The sequence below is a fragment of the Bombus terrestris genome, unplaced genomic scaffold, assembly GCF_910591885.1.
Source record: "Bombus terrestris unplaced genomic scaffold, iyBomTerr1.2, whole genome shotgun sequence".
In the NCBI taxonomy this organism is placed as follows: Eukaryota; Metazoa; Arthropoda; class Insecta; order Hymenoptera; family Apidae; genus Bombus; species Bombus terrestris.
In genome coordinates this window covers 6516227-6530568 of record NW_025963552.1, presented here as the reverse complement: position 1 = coordinate 6530568, position 14342 = coordinate 6516227, and the positions used below count along the sequence as shown (strand labels likewise).

The 14342-nt window shown below is 46.2% G+C and overlaps 1 long non-coding RNA gene across 1 annotated transcript; it reads right to left on the bottom strand.

The window, feature by feature from the left end:
- Positions 1 to 9884: 9884 nt before the first annotated feature.
- On the bottom strand, positions 9885 to 11598 carry LOC125386997. Its single transcript, XR_007227602.1, has 2 exons — positions 10166 to 11598; positions 9885 to 10037 (listed from the first exon to the last, which is right to left on the bottom strand). It is a non-coding gene; the product is annotated as an uncharacterized LOC125386997 (long non-coding RNA).
- Between the last annotated feature and the right edge of the window lie 2744 nt (positions 11599 to 14342).

Sequence of the window (14342 nt, the reverse complement as noted above, 5' to 3'; positions counted from 1 at the left end):
CAACGACGGTCACTCAGCTCAGACAGTTTATCGGGTTAGCTTCCTACTTCCGTAAGTTCGTCCCCAAGTTCTCACAGACGATGAAACCCCTGTATGCGCTCAGCTCAGGTAGCAAAAACATAACATGGTCAGATAGGCACGAGAAAATCAGACAACAGATAGTTTCCGTTCTGACAGACGCGCCGGTACTGATGATATTCGACCCTAATTACCCCATCGAGCTACATACTGACGCTAGTTCGGAGGGTTACGGGGCGATCTTGATGCATAAAGTCGAAGGTAAGAATAGAGTGATCGAGTACTACAGTAAAAGAACTACCCCTACGGAATCTAGATATCATTCCTACGAGCTAGAGACGTTGGCAGTCGTAAACGCCGTCAAGCATTTCCGTCACTATCTACATGGACGGGAATTTCTTGTTGTTACCGACTGCAACTCGTTGAAAGCATCAAGTAGAAAGGCACATTTGAATGACAGGGTCCACAGGTGGTGGGCCTACTTACAGACTTTCACCTTCGACATTATGTATCGGGAGGGCAAGAGGATGGCCCACGTTGACTTCTTTTCACGAAACCCCGTAGATTCGGATCACCGTAAGATTGATAAAATCGCGGAGAAAGAGATCAATTTGGCCGAAATATCGGAAGATTGGCTACTCGCCGAACAACGTCGTGACCCCCAAATTTCGGGAATTGTCGAAAAGTTGCAAAATGATGAGCTCGCGGAAGACATCGCAAACACTTACGAATTACGGTCCGGTACACTCTACCGTAAAATCCAAAGAAGAGGCAGGACTCTCAGTTTACCTATTGTTCCAAGAGGGTTTAGATGGTCCGTTATTAACCATGTGCATCAGTCAATTATGCACTTGGGTTGGGATAAGACGCTCGAGAAACTGTACGAGTATTACTGGTTCGAAGGAATGGCGAAGTACGTTCGCAAGTTCGTAGAGAACTGCCATGCTTGTAGAGTTTCGAAGGCTAGTTCAGGTAAGATACAAGCCGAACTACATCCCATACCCAAGGCCAGCATACCTTGGCACACGGTCCACATGGATATAACGGGCAAGCTGAGTGGTAAAAGCGATTCGAAGGAGTACGTCATTGTGTTGATCGACGCTTTCACTAAATTCGTATACCTGCATCATACTCGTAGGATAGATTCTCTTAACACCATTAAAGCGCTTAAATCCGCTATATTTTTGTTCGGCAGTCCCTGCCGGATAATAGCGGATCAGGGAAGGTGTTTTACGGGTAAAGAATTTCGCGAGTTCTGCGAAAGCAAACGAATTAAAGTTCACTTGATAGCGACCGGTGCCAGTAGGGCTAACGGACAAGTAGAACGTGTTATGGGCACGTTGAAAAACATGTTCACGACAGTAGAGACGAACGGGCGGCCGTGGCAAGACGCGATTGGGGAAATGCAGCTAGCGTTGAACTGCACCGTCAACCGCGTGACCAATTCGAGTCCTTTACAACTACTAATCGGTAGATCGGCGAGACCGTATGACCTATTGCTACCCGACAATATCGAAGAAAAAGAAGTCGATATCTCCGATGTAAGGCAGCAGGCCGTACAGAACATAGAAAGTAACGCCCAATACGACAAAGAAAGATTTGATAGGAACAAAGCTAAAGTGGTTGGGTTTAACCTCGGCGACTTCGTACTACGCAAGAACGAGGAAAGAAACCAAACCAAGCTAGAGCCGAAATTCAAGGGTCCATTTGCAATAACCGAGATTTTGGAAGGAGATAGATATATTCTAAAAACGCTAGACGGCAAACGATCGTATAAAGACAGTCACGACAGATTAAGAAAAATGCCGGACAGTCGCATTCCCGCTGAGTTGGACGTCGGTAGTGACGGCAATAACAGTGACCACGACGACATGAGTACCTCGATCTCGGAAGATCCTTAGCACAAAGACCGTAGCACCTTACGGAGTACGTTATGAAGCTCGGTAAAGGGGCAAGTGATGTGTTCACGCGCACCATGAGCTATAGAGTTGTGAAGCTCGGTAAAGGGGCAAGTGATGTGTTCACGCGCACCATGAGCTATAGTGTTATGAAGCTCGACTAAGGGGCAAGTGATGTGTTCACGCGCACCATGAGCTATAGTGTTATGAAGCTCGACTAAGGGGCAAGTGATGTGTTCACGCGCACCATGAGCTACAGTGTTACGAAGTTTGGTGCGGTCGTGCGATCTAGAAAAACGAGATCCATTGGGGTACGAAATCGAGACTGGTCCATTTTGTCGTTATGACCCGACTGATAACCCACAGGATGCAACTAGCACTTCCGATACTAATTACAACGTTACTAATTCATGTTCTCTTCTATTCCTTTTGTTGTCAAACCCCCGAACAAAATTTTGTTGTTACACTGGACCCTCAGCTTATTTAGACATTAAGTTAAATTTTAAACAATGTTAATTGTACCGAGACTAACGTTAAGAAAACTCAATATTGTAGCTACACCCGAGGACGTGTGATAGTCAGAATGGCCGTGTCGGAGATGAAAGAACGCCGGAGCTCCTCCTTGGATTCGCGGGAACACCGCAACTCTGTAACTTAGATTAAACAAATGCCGCTCCGATTGTTCGAGATTTATGATCATGAGCTTGGGCTCGAGGCGACAATCAGTCGCCGAACGTAGCCGCGGTCAAAGGGATGAACGTTTTATCTAACAAAGGCACAGAGTAACTCTATTCCTCTCCTTAAAAGAAATAGTCGTAGCGACACGTGGCAGTAAATACTTCAATAGTTTCTATCCCGCGGCCCGCCACACGCAGATTTCGTCCTCCGAGTAAGATGATCGCCGGGTGTCGGCATGCCTTTGCGGCGTATGTTTAGCTAACGTGAGGACCCGCTATAGATCTTAAGATTCAGTCAAGCGAAGTCCGTCAAATAGACTTTGTTGCAACTACGGGAAGATAGGAGAAACCTATCCTCCACGAGCGTTGCCCCCCGTCAACAACCTCCCCTCAAGGGCGGCCAGCATCTCTTTCAAAATGCCGATATGGAGATCGACCAATTAGCAATAGCGCTAATTTCCCTCTCCTTTGGAACGAAAGCTTTCTTTGACGAATCCGAGGATCTCATATCCTTAGACCCACCCAATATAGTTTTCCTCGACGACATCGTCGAGACGGAGAGGCATTCTTTGGTACGACCTCATCGACGAAGGACAGTGCCGCCTTACAACCAGTGAATACCATACATCTAGTTAACAGAGAGAGTTAGACTTGAACTGTGCGAGAACATACGTTTACCATCCCGTGACCGCGGATTCGTTTCGAACCTAAGGTCATTATCACTAGTGCTACGAGTGCCTAATCTTGTTGATAAGCCTGTGCTAGTAAACTCTTTATTGTATCACGGCAATGGCTAATTGTAATGAGAACTCATCAAACGCCCCTCTCCATAATCCTGACCCTAATCCGACATATATAATATTTGGATTCATGACAACTGCAGATATTTTACAACATTGTTAACTTTCTCAATTCGACAGAATATTTTATATCGATTAATAAACTTTCTCAACTTCGTACAACAATTACGTTAATCCTTAAATATACATGTAATTCTGATATTTTCACACAGATAATTCTGTTCTAATTCTGTTTCTAATATAAGATTACGTTAGTGTGTTGTTGTAGGTCAATTATTCGTTTAATTACTTACTTCGTTTTATTTAATAACGTTTGTAATTTGTAACTGTAATATGCCTCTATATTTAGAATAGCATATTTAGGGTAGAATTCCCTCTATATTTGAATCTGTAGTGCGATAAATGCTCGTGTCCTTACCCATCTACGTGCCATGCCTACCCGGACTAGGCACTGTACTCTTCTTCTCTTCCTTCCCACATCTACCAAACGAACGATAAAAATTGCTTGCGGCAGCAAAATCGGGTAGCTTTCACTACCTCGAGCCCGTTTGGACACACCACCACGGGGAAGAAAACCCAGGGTGAAGAATCGAGCCGAGTTACGAGTCCGACACCTTTTTTTTTTTTTTTTTTTTTTTTGCGTGGGGAGGGGAAAATGCTATTACGCATGCCCAGTGACCCGCATCACTGGGTTATGTGGGAGTCGGTCGGATGTCGTTGCCATACCCACTAAAAACCCCTCCTCCTTCTTCCTCCGCTTAGGGGGCAGACAACCCCGGTAAAACCTGTCGGCAGTCATCAGAGTTGTCCTTTCGTGCCCCGTTGTGTCTACTTCTTCGGGCAGTTACTGCTCATGTCGTCCTCTCAGCCAGTTCAGAATACTGGGCTGGTCTCCTTCTACGGTTTGCCGTTGTTTCATGATCTTGCCCTCATTGCTCCGCGTAGTTGTTGTTTCGCTCGTTCTCCTCCTTGCCTCTTCCCAGGCCCTCACTGTCACCCTCCTGTGACACATGACGGTCTTGCAGAATTGCCTGAATTTATTCCAGCTCTCGTCCTTGGCGGTCACCGTGGCGATCAGATTGCCCACGTCTATCTTCCCGCCCAAAGCGTTCTCCAGCTCGATCCTTCTGTCCGTCCACTTCGGGCACGCGAATAGGGCGTGCTCTGCATCGTCGTTCGGGTCTCCGCAGTCGAGGCAGTTGCTGTCGCTGTCCCTGCCAATCCTTTTCCTATAGACACCGAAGCTCCCATGCCCGGTTAGCAGCTGCATGGTGTGGTGATCGATGTCCATCTTCTTTTTGGTAAATAGCAACGCACTCGGTATTAGCTTCTTTGTGATATTTTCTTTTTTGTAGTTGTTCCACTCCTTCTGCCAATCCTCTTGGGCCTTCTTGCGAATCGCCTCCAGTTCCTCCTTCAGCTTGGAGCCGTCATCCGTGCCAATCCTGGTCCCATGGTTCTTGTTCCTCTCGTAGGTCTCTCCGAGCATCTTTATCTTTATGTAGATCGGGAGATTCCCGGTCAACACACAAAGTGCCGCGTGGGAGACGGTACGGTATGCCGTCGTTGTTATGCACAGGGCCGTTCGTTGTGCTCGTTTCAGCTTTTTCCTGTTCTTATCGGTATTCGCTGCTCTAGCCCACACCGGTGCTCCATAGGTTACGATGGACTCCCACACATTGTAGTAGAGCCTACGAGCCAGGCTGGGCGGCCCATTGATGTTGGGTAGGATTCCCCTAAGGGCTCCTATTAACTTGTCGGCTCTGTTACACACCATCTCGATATGCGCACCGAACCTCCGACTGGAGTCGATGACGACTCCGAGATACCTGATGCGGTCGACCGTTTCGATGTCCGAGGGGCCCAACCTGAGTTTCACCACTCTCGGCACTCGCAAGCTTGTGATGAGCATAACCTCCGTCTTTTCCCTCGCCAGGGTGAGCCCGACACTCATGCACCAATCGTTGGCGATCCTTAGCATCGTGTTGACCTTGACGGAGGCATCTTCGCTCCTCCCGACGGAACATGTGATGGCCAGATCATCCGCGAAGGCGGTTGCTCTGACCATTGGCATGTTGTCGAGTCTCTCGAGCAACCGGTCGTATACCAAGTTCCACAGGAATGGTCCGAGGATGGATCCCTGCGGGACTCCCGCGGCCACCTCGTGCTCCACCGTGCCGTGCTGGTTGCTCACGATGATCCTCCTTCCGGATAGGTAACTGCCGATTAGTCTTTTGACCTTCCATGGCAGCTTCCTCTTGTCAAATTCCTCGTATATGCTCTTCCAGCTGAGCGAATTGAAGGCATTGCTAATATCCAGGGTGATCATCACGCATATTACCTTCTTCTGTTTGCAGATGTTGGCAAACTTCATCACCTGCGTGATGGCATCTACTGTGCTCCTCTTCCTTCTGAAGCCATATTGCCTCCGATGGAACGGGTCCGTCCCGATGCATCTCTCGATGATCCTCTTAAAGCATTTTTCCCAGATCTTGCTCATGGTTGGGAGTATGCTTATCGGCCGGTACGCGTTGGGGAGACTGGGATCCTTTCCCGGTTTCCTTAGCAGTATTACTCTGGCCGTCTTCCAGCTGTCTGGGATCCTTCCTGATTCGGTGATGCCGTTGAACGCTCTTGTCACGAGCTCGCTCCTGCGACTCGCTACCAGCTTCGCGATCTCGCCCGGCACGCCATCGACTCCTGCAGCCTTCTTGGAGTTCATTCTTCCGGCGGCATCGACGACATCGCCTTCGCCGATGGCGACGCTGAGGCTAATATCTCCTTCTTCTTCGGGCTCTGCCTCTTCGCGGCCCTCATAATTGGGGGGTCCGTGTCCCAGGGTGAATAGCCTCTGTAGGACTGCCTTCACCATGTCGATCGGCATGTCGTTTGTTGGTCCCTTGCTTTTACATTTCTTCATGACCGTGCGATAGGGTTTGCCCCAAGGGTCGCTCTCCAGTATCTTGCAGTATTCTGCCCAAGCTGTTTTTTTGCTACAGGCGATCTCCTTTTTTAACTGCCTACGGATCTCCTTGAAGGCGTTGACGAGGGGCTCGGTGTTGCCGGCGTTCTTCTTTCTTTCTCTCGTCACCTTCCTGAGCGCTTTGTGCGCCTGCGCTCTCAGTTCCGCGATCCTCTGGTTCCACCAGTAGTTCGCGTACTTGTGGCTCGCTGCGCCGTTCGACTTCCTTAGCATCCCTTCGCACGCACCTTCTATGCTCTTTTGCAAGAGCTCGGCCCCATCCTCACCGCTAGCCGCGTTGAGGTCCTCCTTCTTCAGTGTGACGTCGAATCTGCTCAGGAACTCCTCCGGCGACATGTCCTTGGTCACGTACCTGTAGAACTTCGATACGGTTCGGGTCCTTCTCGTCTTAAACCTGTGGAGCACGTACAGATGGTCCGAGGCCGAGTATTTGTCTAAGACCGCGCTTCCGGCGTGTATCTCGCTGACCTTGTTGGATACGCTCATTATGTCGGGGAAGCTCGTCTTCCCGTTCATGAAGAAGGTGTACTTTTCCTTGAGCCTCAATGGAAACACCCGGTGGGCGCTTAGTGCCTCCATTAAGACTCTCCCTCTCTTGTCTGTGGTCGATCCTCCCCAACAGGTTGACTTTGCGTTGAAGTCTCCGGCCACGACGACCTTGTCGTGTCTTCTAGTAACACTCTTCGTCATAGCCGACAGCGTGTCTATGTATTTGCAGTATGCTGGCTTGTTTATGTTGGGCGAACAGTATCCGCTGAAGCAGAAGACGTCGCCAACCCGGACGCCCACTATCCCGTCGCTCGTGACCTCCGATGTTTCATCAGGCAGCTTGCCATTGAGAAGTGTGACCCATATCGAGGCGTCTCCTTTGGTGTCATTAAACCAGTGCGGTAGCTGCCTGTTCGGCTCGGAAATTATTATTATATCCGGCCTAAGTTCGATCGCGCATTGGTGCATCATGTCCTGCGCCAGCTTGCATCTATTGAGGTTTATCTGCAGTATCCTCATTTACCCGCTTTCAACCGCCTTCTATATTCTGGACAAGCCAGGGATCCGGTTACGTGGTCAAATTTCACTCCTTTCTCCTTGCTGCAGATGGAGCAGCAGGGTGCGTTGACGCAGTCAGCTATCGTGTGGTCTTTGGCTCCGCACTTCCTGCAAATCTCCTTTCCAGGACTTATCGCCGTGCACTTGTTCGCGATATGCCCAAACATGTGACATCTGAAGCACTTTACCACATTTGGTAGTGCCTTTATCGAGGCTATCGTCAAGCCGGTTCTGATCTTCCGGCTCGCCCCCTCTTTGGCCAGGTAGGCTTTCGGCATCGTCACTATTGCCGATTGGGTGCCCCACGGCGCCATTTTTAGGGTCTTTACTTCGACCTCAGTGATGTCGCTTACGCCCAGTTGCTCTACTATCTCCCTGGCTAGTTCTTCCTTGCCTACGAGCGGGTCTATATCCCTGATCTCTACGGAGGTCTTGTCGCGCATTGGTAGCGCTCTCACCTTGCCTCTTAGCGCCGTGTTCATATCCGCCGCGGTCTTTTTGGCGTTGCTACCTGCTTTCAGCTCGATCAGGATGTCACCTGTTCTGGTCCTCCTGATCCCGCAGCTCTCTTTGAGGGATTCCCTTGCCCCCATCAAGTCTTTGTAGACCTGGATCCACTCCTTGTCCTGCCCTACTTTGACGAGGATGGCTTCGGGTCTGTTACGTATCCTCTTCGGTCCCTCCGGCCTCATTGGCTTGTCCAATGCCGCCCTTCCTGCGTTCGCCTTCCTGACCACCGTCGGGGTGTCCGTTCCTTTTCCTCTCCTTCCGCGGGCAGGGATCCAGTCTTCCTTTACATCGCTGTCCGTGCATTCCGTAGTCGCTTTTACTGAGCTGTTGCCGGCACAGGCTCCTGCGTAGGAGGCCTCCGCGGTCGTTGGTCTCTTTCTCTTGGTGTCTCCCTTCCCCTCGACGGGCGATATCTCCTTCCTTTTTCCTTCCTTCTCCTCAGTCCTCCCCGGAGGGGTGGTCATCCTGGTGGCCGTGACTGTCCTCGCGTTCCTCTTGAGCCTCATCTCGTCCAACATCGAGTGGAGCTTGATTGCTTTTTTACTGATGGCGTCCCTCCTTTTCTTGATGTCGGTATCCTTTTTGCTCATGAGGTAGAGTCTGCTACCTATGTGTTGGATTTCGCGGAAGACTTCTGTGATGATTTCCGTCATCGCCTTCCATTCGCTCATCTTAATGACGATGCTGTCCTCGTCGTTGCCTTCGGTCTCGGCCGTTGCTCTGTTCGCCATGGCCTTCCTCCTGAGCCATTCTCTTGGTGCCGCCGCTTCGCTGCCGCTGTCCGACATTTCCGCTGGCGTGTCTGGCTCCGAGGTGCTGGCCGCTTCGTCCCTCGTTGCCCCCGGCTGGCTCCTGGCCAGGCTTCTCGTTGTCATGCACGCGCCCCCCTCCACTGGGGACTTCCTCATATATCTGGTGATCTTGTCACCTCTGAAGATTCTTTCCTTGGCGATTCGGGTCGCCTTTTCGGTGAGTGGTGTCTTGTCCTTGAGTGCCTGCATTGGCATCTCGACATCCTCGATGATTCCCGCGTTGTCTTCATCAAATTCGAGGCATCTTCTAGTGCTTTTCATGCCCGTCATTTCCTCTGTGACAACTGCGGGTGTTTCTTGGTCCCCGGTCGTGTTTACCGAACGAGGGGAGGCCCTGGGATCGACCTTCCCCTCGCCGTTCGTCCAGTCGTTGGGTGACCGTCGGGTCGAGCCTGGGACGCTGCTCGAATCCCCGACGGGGCCTGGAAGCTCCGAAACCCCCTGAGCCGTAAGTTTACTTGACTTACAGTACTTGTCCATATTGTGCTTGTCTTATATACGTATATATATATATATATATATATATATATATATATATATATATATATGTTGTTTGAGATGGATGTCCTTCAACGTAGCCGGTCGTCGTATAATCCCACTGTATCCTTCCGCGTGTATGCGATTCGTGACTGTTCGCCGCGGGGAGTTTTGACTGGCTCTCCACGGGGGCGCTCTCCACCACTCCTTGGTTACCCAGGTGGCCCGCACGGTGGCGCTTCGGTCGCGCGACCCAAGATGGCCCCCGCTCTGCCCCTAACCACACTTTCCACACACAGCACTTTCAATCGTTTCTCTCGCTTTTATACCAGCGAGCTCACCTATCACTTGTGTTCCCACTCATTCCGGCGCACTACAAACTTCACTTTCGTGCACTTTCCGCCCGAATTCTTTAATATACCGGGATATTTCGGATATGCCTACGGAGCAACGTGCACGTGTCTGTTCGGCTTGCCGCCATCATTTGAGTGAGTCCGACACCTTACCGCGGAGCTAACCGGGCTCTTTACGTGTTGCTTGCTTAAACCTATATTTATGTTTAATCCATTTTTTCCACAATCACCGCTCTTTTGTCTTCTACCTTTTCATCAGAGAAATATTTTAGATACACTCTATTATTCTCTGCCCTTCTTTCTACTCACCACCCATTTACCACTTATTAAATTTATCAAGTCCTATACATTTCTCTCTTCCTTCTATGCCAACTTTCCTTTCTCAAATAACATTACACCTTTCAACAAATTTTCTTTCTCTCTATTCCCTTCCACCAAACCTTCTTCCGACGTTCTTCTTTCCTATCAGACTTTGTAACGCACTATAATTCTCATCCAAGCCTACACCAAGGATGTAATTACCAGCATATTTCCTATAATTCTATATAATTACTACATTTAATAATACCGTTCCATTTTATTTCTAATACCTTTCGTTCCTTTAAATGGAAGTCATTTAACGTTAATCACTTTCCATATATTATCCGTATAATTACAAGATTCCAATCGTGTTATTCCTTATTAATATATTTCCAGATATAATTATTATCTTTCGTAATGGTATTTTATTCCATTACCCATACGTTTCACAATTACGCCTTTCTTAACGCAACCATATTCTTAATCTTTAAAAGCTATTATATCTGTCATTTATCTTTTTAAAGCCTACTTTCACAATTTATGGTCAATGGTCGAATAAACAACGCGCACGTATCTCCTAAATGGATCTTTATTTATTCTTTAGTCTCCTAGAATCCAAACAAATCCATTCTTTTACCATCCAGAAAATTATATTGCCTTACGTATTACCTATTATCATTTTATACTCTCTTTTCCTTCTTTTCTTACTTCTTTCAACTTTCACGCATCTAACGTCTACAATCTTTTTACATATTTTACAATTTTCTAACAAAACTAACCCATGTTTTGACAAATTCCCATGCTTAATTAACATCGCTATTACCTTTCCTGCTCCACCCTTCCACGCACCCAAGTGAGCAACGCGTTTATTTTATTTACGCATCTTTATTACACACCTCGTCTTTTCACCCCATATTTTTACGCTCTTATCATTACTTGTTTTACGCAAAACGTTTCACATTTCCAAATTATTTTATTTACACTTGTTATTTACACATTTACAAGATACTTCTCCCAGCCCTTCCCTCGTTTCACACGTTTTCTCTCACGCTCGCACGCAACCAACCAGATAATACATTTTCTCATTATCAACGATTAAACGTTCTTTTCCTTCTTCCTCTTGTTAATCCTCTTGCTGCTCGTTGTTATTCGTCACAGTCCATTTCTCCAGATGCATCGTCCATTCATGCTCGCAATTCAATTTATACAAAGAAAAACAAACCAATAACATACAACTAGATATGAGATAATTAGAATTACCGTTCGCGCTGTATTTACCACAATGTGCTATCAATGTACCTTTGCGTTAAATTTCCAATTACACAAAATATCTTACACAGCTCCGACCAACGAAAAACTCTGCAACAGTGGAACATGCGCTCGTTAGACGGCCGAGTCACCGTCATAAACTACGCACAGTTCGGATCGATCACTTTGTCCAATAAACTATTCTAGTACTTTCGAATAAATTTAATACACTATATATATATATATATATATATATATATATATATGTCGGAGATGAAGGAACACCGGAGCCTTCCCTTTGAAACTTTGGGAAAACCCCCTAATACTGTAATTTATATTCTACCATAGCCGTAATTAAGCAATTGCCGTCATTCAATCCGACTGTAATTGTTCGAGAGTTATGATAGTGATCTTGGGCTCGAGGCGACAACCAGTCGCCGAACGTAGCCGCGGTCAAGGGATGAACGTTTTGTCTAACAAAGGCATGGAGTAATTCTATAGCTCTCCTTAAAAGAAATAGTCATAGCGGCACGTGACAGTAAACATTCCAACAGACAAACAGTCTTTGTTCCAACTACGGGAAGATAGGAGAAATCTATATAAGGTTCAATAATGGGTTAATTCAGGGATCGATTCTGAAGTCTGAAAATCGAGGTTTTTTTATTATGAAATGATTGGATAAAGTACAAAAGTGAACGACAATTAATATGCGACTATAACAATCAATAGCGGTGATTATCTAAACGGGAAATTATAAGTCTTTGGTACGATGTTTACCTGAAAATCGAGAATCGATTTTCAACGTCCTGAGCTACCTATCTTTCTTCTTCAGTCTTAAATCTTAAATCTTTAGTCTTTGCAATCTTAAACACTTATTCTATAGCCTTGTCTCTCTCTCTAATGTACTCTCTATCCGTCCGTCTGGAGACCACGTGCTTCTTCACTCGTCGTCCGTGCAACAAAGAAAGATCGGTCTCTCCGTTAGACACAGCCTGTCGTGCTACCCGTACAAAAAAAGAATCCCTATCCTAAAAGGACTCTAGGGATTTTACACCTCCCCTCCTCGTGCTGACAATTACGTCGTTAATTGTCTTCTCTATAAGGGGTAAGCTTACTCGAGTGGAAGAGATTCCCTTCCGATCTCCGGTTACCGTTGTCCACTTCATATATAGAGTTTGAGATTTTTCTCAAAATTTTGAAGGGTCCTTTCCTAATTTCTTCCAGCTTATTTCTATTCATTCTGTTTCCGTTGTGGGTGAAGACCATATCACCAATTTTAAATTCGTGTTCTCGTCTTTTCTTGTCGTATTTCTGTTTGTTGATTTCGAAGTTTCTTGCTGAGTTTTCAAATGCTTCTTCTCTGTCTCTTTCTAAGTTTATCTTCTTTTCTGTTATTCCCTTAGGGATGATTTCGATCATTTTCCCATACAGTAAGTAATTTGGGGCAAATCCCGTTACACTGTGTCTGGTGTTATTGTATTCTTCTACGCTTTCTTTTGCGATCTTTGTCCAGTTTCTCTTTTTTTTTCCGAATTGATTTTGCATCTGATTCTGTTTACCAATGTCTGATTTACCCTCTCGTTTAGTCCATTGGAGGATGGACAGTCTGTCGAGGTGAAAATTAATTTAATGTTTTTCTCTCTCGCGTACTCTTGGATTTCCTTGGATGTCATTGCTGGGTATCGGTCTGCAAGGATAATTTTTATGGAGTCAGTTTCTCCTGTCGAGTTCATAAGTTTTATGATATCTTCTGCGCGTTGTGTTTTCGATGTGGACATAAAAACAGCCCTTGAAAAGTGATCTATGAGTATATGCATGTACTTCTTTGGTGAGTTGTTGTTGGAAAACCCTCCGATCGTATCGAATGACATTATTTCAAACGGTTTCCTCGCTGGTCCTAGTCTCGACATAAGCCCGATCGGTCTTCTCGTTCTGCTTTTATTCTTAATGCAAATTTCGCATTGTTTGCAGAATTTGTCGACAATTCGGTCCATATTTTTGAAATAATAAAAGGGTCGGATTTTTTTCAGTATATGATTCCTTCCAACATGACCAAAAAAATCATGCACTGTCTTTATGATATGCTCGCCAAATTCTTGTGAGACGACTATACGTTGGCATCCTTTAATATTTTTAAAAAAAATTTCTGATTTTTTTATAAGGTCTTTCGTATTTTTAATATCTTCCCTGTTTTCTTTCTGATCTCGGATTATGTCCTGTTTTTTTATAATATTCGCTACTTTCAAAACCTCTTCTTCGTCCTCAAAACTTTCTAAGACGGGGTTCCTGGATAGTGCGTCTGCCTCTATGTTGTGTTTTCCCGGTGAGTAGATGATCTTGAAGTCGTACTGCGATAAGTAGTGCATCAGGTCTCCTAAAATTTCGTCGGTTCTTGCTTTGACTCTCATTGATTCCAACGGTTTGTGGTCTGAAAGGACAGTGAAGTGCCTACCGATTAACCAATGCTGCCAGTACTGAATCGCCTCTTTGATAGCAAGACATTCAAGGTGGATTGCTTTCTTCTTTGTCTCGGTTGGTTTCAGTCTTCTCGAAAAATACGCCACCGGGTGTAACATCCCGTTATCTTGAGGTTGCTTTAGCACTGCCCCTAATCCGTCTCCACTTGCATCCGTGTAGATGAATACTTCTCTGTTGTGGTCGTATATTGAAAGGATCGGGCTTGAACAGAGGTATTCCTTAATCTTTTTAAATGCCTTTTCGCATTCTTCATTCCAGATAAATTCTGTATTTTTTCTTAGTAGATTGTGTAGCGGTTCCAGGAGCTTGCACGCGTCTTCTATAAATTTGTAATAAAAATTTATCTTTCCGAGTAGTTGCCTCACATTCTTCTTGTTTCTTGGGCGTTCGAAATCGCGTATCGCCTTTAGGTTATCTTTTCCTGGTCTCACGCCGTCTTTCTCGATAATATGGCCTAGATATTTTACCGAGTTCTCTGCAAACTTGCATTTGGCTAGTTTTAGTCTGAATCCTTCTTTCCTTATGGTTTTCATCAATTGTTCTATGTGTTTGATATGTTGGTCAAACGTCTCGGAGAAGACTAGAATATCGTCGATGTAATTCATGCAAAATTCCGCTAATCCGTTCCTTCTAAGGGTGTTTGCCAGCACTCGTTGGAAAATAGCAGGAGAGATTTTTAGTCCGAACGGTAAACATTTCCATTGCCAGTGTCCATTTTGTGTTATGAAGGCTGTCTTCTCC